The following is a 5,941-nucleotide window of genomic DNA, read 5'->3' on the forward strand; positions in this document are numbered from 1 at the left end:
ACACCCAGCAATAAAACCCAACACCTTCTAAAAAACCTGAAATTATAAAAATTAGAGCGTAAATAAATGAGATAGACAACAACAAAAACAACTGAAAACATCAACAAAACAAGGAGTTGGTTCTTTGAAAAGGTCAGTAAAATTTACAAACCTGTAGCAAAACTAAGAAAAGAAAAGAAGGAAAGGAGACAAATAATCCGGATAAGAGATGAAACAGGCAACATCACAACAGAATCAACTAAAAAATAAAAAAGCTAGCATGGAATATTATGAGAAGCTGTACTCAAACAAATATGAAAACCTAGAAGAAATAGACAAATACTTAGATATGCACAACCTGACAGAAACCGAAACTGAACATCTGAACAAACCCGTTACGAAAGAAGAAATTGAAAAAGTAATAAAACAACTTCCAACCAAAAAAAGCTTGGGCTGGGTGGTTTTACAAGTGAATTTTATCAAACATTCAGAGAAGAATTGTCACCAATTTTACATAAGCTATTTCAGGAAATAGAAAAGTTGAAATTCTCCCAGACTCATTTTATGAAGCAAATATATCTTTAATACCAAATCCAGGTAAAGACACTACCAAAATAGAAAACTATAGGCCAGTATCTCTTAAGAACATAGATGTGAAATTCCTGAATAAAATCCTGGCCAATAGAATCCAATGATACATAAAATTAAATAAATAAATAAATAATTCATTATGACCAAGTGGGATTCATAACAGGTATGCAAGGGTGGTTCAAAATAGGAAAAACAATCAATGTAATTCATCACATTAACAACGCAAAGAACAAGAAGCTCATGAGCCTATCAATTGATGCAGAAAAAGCCTTTGACAAAATCCAGCACCCTTTCCAGATTAAAACACTCAAAAAAAATAAGATTAGAGGGGAATTTCTTCAATATAATAAAAAGTATATATGCAAATCCGAGAGCCAACATTGTTCTCAATAGAGAGAGATTAAAGACATTCCCTTTGAAACCTGGAACTAGGCCAAGGATGTCCAAAGAAAGTGAGGCAGAGCTTCAAAATCCTACTGTCCCAGGAGAGACTTGGTTTCACCCTCTCCAAGATAGTTTATTGATTTTCTTGGCAGTCCTTGATATGTTTATGACTCTTTTCCACAATTTGAAGGGATCTGTTCTCTGAAACGTAACAAGTAATTGAGAAGACCATGGCCTGGATTAGAAACACCTTTGTATCTAAACTGACATAGCTTTACATAAGCATGATCTAGTATTCTGTAATTTCCATTCCTCTCAGAGATAGCCACAAGTTTTTGGGACCTTGAAGAGTTTTGGGTCAGAGCACAGTGTGGGAAGTGGGGAAGTCAACTTCACCTCACACAACTCAGAAGCCAATGGATCAAGGCTTGAGACCTTAAATTGGTTTGCATACAAAATTTGTTCATATTGCTTCTGTATACTCCTTCATTTACTTTGCATTTAATATAATTAATATTATTGATCTATTTATTGATCTATACATTGATTTATTATTGCTGTCTTTTCACGTCCCCATTAACTATGTCATATTCCTTCACCTTCCCATCCTCTTACTAAACTCTGCTCTCACAGTGATTTCCTTAATTCCCTTTTATCCTCCCCCTTTCTTATTTCCCCTTAACCCTTGAGGACATTTATAAACATCTTGTTAATTATCCTTCTATTTTTATCATAGTAGTTTTATGTAGCATTTGTCCTTATGAAACTCAGTTAGTTCTCTTGGCATATTGCTCTCTAAAATTTTCATGTTATATAGTATTTTACAAAATTGTTGCTTCTTAATGTTAGATAGTATTCCATTGTATAAATGTAACATAATTTCTCAGTCCATTTGTTTGTTGATGGACATTTGAACAATTTCTATTTTCTTGGTATTGTGAATAGTGTGGCTTAGTAGCATGTTGTGTATGTAGAGCCAGAACTGACCCATAGCTGACCCTATAGGGCTGGTCTAAGAGCAGAACCCAGTGTTGGCAGCCAAGGCAGCAGCACATGGCCCAGGTCTCCAAGAATGTTGTTGTTGTTGTTGTTGTTATGTGCCCTCGAGTCATTTGTGACTCATAGCGACCCTATGTATAACAGCCCTAAACCCTGCTCTATCCTGTGCCAATCGCCTGCCTCTGACACACCCATCCCGATTACCCCAGTCACTGAATCAATCCATCTCATAGAGGGTCTTCCCCTCCTGCACCGTCCCTCCACCCTCCCAAGCATGTCCCTCTCCAAGGACCTGTCACTCCTTGCAACATGCCCAAAGTACGTCAGACAAAGCCCCAGAATCCTTGCCTCCAAGGAGTAGCTTGGTTTAACCCTTTCCAGGATGCATCTGTTTGTTTTCCTGGCAGTCCATTGTACATTCAATACTCTTCTCCAGCACCACAGGTCAAAGGCATCCACTCTCCTTCTGTCCTCCCTAGTCATTGTCCAACTCTCTGATGCATAACTAGTGATTGCAAAGAATATGGCCTGTATCAGGAGCACCTTAGTCTCCAGAGAGACACCGTTGTTCTTGAGTACTTTAGAGAGGTCCCTAACAGAAGACTTTCCCATTGCAATATGTTTTTTTGGTTTCCTAGCTGCTGGTGCCAAGAGTGTTTACCGTTGAGCCGAGCAAACTGAAGCTGTGAACAATCTCAATTTCTTCGCCATCCATCCTGATGCTACCAATTGGTCCAGTGGTGAGAATCTTTGTCTTCTTGACATTGAGCCTCATTCCATACTAAAGGCTTCAGTACTTGACCCTCTGCAGCAAGTGCATGAGGTCCTCCTTGGTTTCAGCAAGAGAAAGAAGAAACTTGTGAACAAGTATCCTGGGTAGGACTGAAGCTGGTCTTCTTAGGCATCTACGGAAGCTCTTCCCTGCACCTTCTGTCTGTGTGACAACTTTAAGGAACCAGCAGAATGGCTGCAAAGAAGAATAAGAGCCAGAGCTCAGGCAGCAGAGGTATTGACAAGTCAGCCCTGACACTTCAGTTCAAATACAAAGAGTTTGTTGAAAACTATGAGCCTACTAAAGCTGACAGCTCTAGAAAGAAGGTGGTCCTCGATAGTGAAGGAGTTCAGATAGATATTCTGAACACTGTTGGGAAGCAGGACTTTGTAGCCATTCTTGAACTTCTCAGTCAAAGAACATGAGTCCTTTTACAGCAATGGCTGAGTTCCAGGAGTACATTGTATGTGTTAAGGCTGAAGAAGATAAAATTCCTCTATTCGTGGTGGGAAACAAGTCTGACTTGGAGGAGCAGAGGCAAGTGACTATAGATGAGGCCAGGAGTGAAGCTGAAGAGTGGGGTGTGCAGTACGTGGAAACATCAGCCAAAACCGTTCCAATATGGACAAGGTTTTCTTTGACCTAATGAGAAGAACTGGAGCAAAGAAGGTATGAGAAAACAAAGACAAAAATGGCAGGAAAAGCAATAAGAACAAGAGAAGTTTTAAAGAAAAATGATGTTTACTGTGAATGCCAATCTAAGTCAGGGTCTCTGAGGACACAGAACTCCATTCATGAGAAGACCGCCTCTGACATCTGTGTTGGTGCCACCCACTCTCCCCACCCACATTTACACACACACACACACACACACACACACACACACACACACACACATTTCTATACAGAGGAAACAATCTCCCAATCAGTGGCTGGCAGACAGAATAAGCCCGTGTCCTGTAATGCAGTGGCTACTTTATTAGGATATTAGGAGTTCTTCACCTTCCTCCCCAAAGTTCAACCATGTTCATAATGGTAGTCTTATAAAAAGAAAAATACTGTCCTATATTGTATTTCCCCCCCTGGTTCTGTAATATTACCATCTTTTAAAAAAAAAGAAACAAAAATTATCCTATTTTAGGTATTGGGAAAGGAGTAGGATGTTTCTTTCCTTCTCAGTTTGGTAACAATATTCAGAAAAACTCATTGATCTCTAATGACATTGAAAGATTAATTTGAATTGGATCACATAGGTCAATATCAGGTTCACAAATACTTCTTATAGAAAGAACGGGAAAAATTAAAATTGTAAGCTTATTTTCTTTACAAATAATGGTTGGCCAGCTGTTGTCTATGCTGCCTGTGTGTTTCCAGGATCATCCTGATTTGGGTAGGAACTTGTTTTTTAGAAGACTAAGACTCAAGGGTAGTAGACTTTAGTAATGACATACTTTCTAATCCTGTTTTTTAAGTCCTTCACTAATTACCAGCCATATTCTGTTAGACCCTGTCTTTTCTACTTGGGATTGTGCTTCCTGTTCTGTGGAGAGATGGCTCTGCTCACAGAAAACCACTGTCCCTTTTCTGTTTTCTTAAGGGCAACACACAGTCTTCTGCTGAACATGATGACTTGAGGTTTTGCTCTAACGTGTAACACAGACCATGTGCTAGACATTGTGCTCCTACTCACAGGACTGCTTAATCATTCCAATGTAAGGCAAGGAGAAGTGGGAAGAATCGAATCAGAGGCCATTGCTTCTTTACCTCTGAAAGTTGACTGCTGTTTTTAATATCATTTTCTTTTGAGACAGTCACAGAGCTAAAAAAAGATTTTTCTTGATGAGATAATGCTAATTTTGTCTTGTGTCAGTATTCTAATTCAGCAGTCAGGAAAGCTGGAATCAATAAGGGATTACTGTGATTAAAGTCCATTACTCAGGATATTTCCCCCATTTTCTCAGAAATGACATTTCATGTGTGGGTGCCAAACAAGAATTGAGGTGAAGAGAATGGGGAAGTTTTCAAATGTCTGGTTACTCCAGAGATGGTAGCAATCACGATCCTGCTGCAAACAATCTTGTATCACCTCCCAAAGAATCATGTAGACAAATAAAAAAAAAGAGCTTACTAATTTTTCTCCCATAGAGGAGCTGGTGGCCTTGAACATAGGTATATATACATTTATCTGCGTTTGTGTCTCAGTTTTCATTTCCTTAGTGTATATTTCCAGGAGTGGAATAGCTGGATCATATAGGATTTCCATGTTCAGCTTTTTGAGGAAATGTCAAAAAGCCTTCTAGAGTGTTTATAACATTTTACAATCTTACCAGTAGTGCGTGAGACTTCCTATATAGCTCTCCACAGCTTCTCCAACATTTATTACTTGCTTGCCTGTTAAACTTTGCTACTGTTACTGGGGTCAGATGGTACCTCATTGTTGTGTTGATTTTCATCTGACTGCTAGTATCTTTTTCATATGATTTTAAGTATTTTTTTTTTCATATGTCTACTGGCCATTGAGTTCTTCCCTTTGCTAATAGCATTTCCATATCTCTTGTCCATTAAATTATTATATTTTCAGTCATTTCAAGTGGAGGCACTGTAGTATTCTGTAAACTTTCCTCATAAGACCCTTGTCTGAAATATTAGATTTGTTTGTTGATTTTGTGGGGTTTTTTTCAGTCTGTATATTTTATTTTCACCCTATTAGAAATATATATGTATTTTTTTTTAATATACAAAGGGACTTAACTTTTTGAGGGCCCCACTTGTTGATTATACCTTCTTCTAGATGTGCATTTCTGTTTATATTTGCAGACTTATTTATTCCATAGCCCAAGGCTTCTAAGTTTGGTCTCATTTTGTTTCTTATTATTATTATGGTTTTGTGCTTTACCCCTAGGTCTTGGATGCACCTTGTGTTTCTTTTTTTTTTTTTACATAGTATGAAATATGGATTCTCTTTCAGATTTCTTCAGATAGCTTTTCAGTTTTCCTATCACCATTTGTTGACAATGTTGTTTTCCATTTGATAGATTTTGATTCTTTGTCAAATATCAATTGACTGTAGATAGATGAGATAATTTTTTGGGCTCTCAATTTTATTTCATTGGTATATGTGTCTACCATTGTACCAGTATCATGCTGTGTTGGTTACCATGGCTGTGTAGTAGGGTTTGACATCAGGGAATGATATGCCTCCCACTTAATTTTTAT

General features: G+C 38.0%; 1 pseudogene; it reads left to right on the plus strand.

The window, feature by feature from the left end:
* The first annotated feature begins 2,916 nt into the window (after nt 1-2,916).
* LOC102847936 lies at nt 2,917-3,475 on the plus strand (annotated as a pseudogene).
* Nucleotides 3,476-5,941: the final 2,466 nt, after the last annotated feature.

This window comes from Elephantulus edwardii, unplaced genomic scaffold (genome assembly GCF_000299155.1).
Source record: "Elephantulus edwardii isolate Elephantulus edwardi_28Jun2011 unplaced genomic scaffold, EleEdw1.0 scaffold00205, whole genome shotgun sequence".
Lineage (NCBI taxonomy): Eukaryota > Metazoa > Chordata > Mammalia > Macroscelidea > Macroscelididae > Elephantulus > Elephantulus edwardii.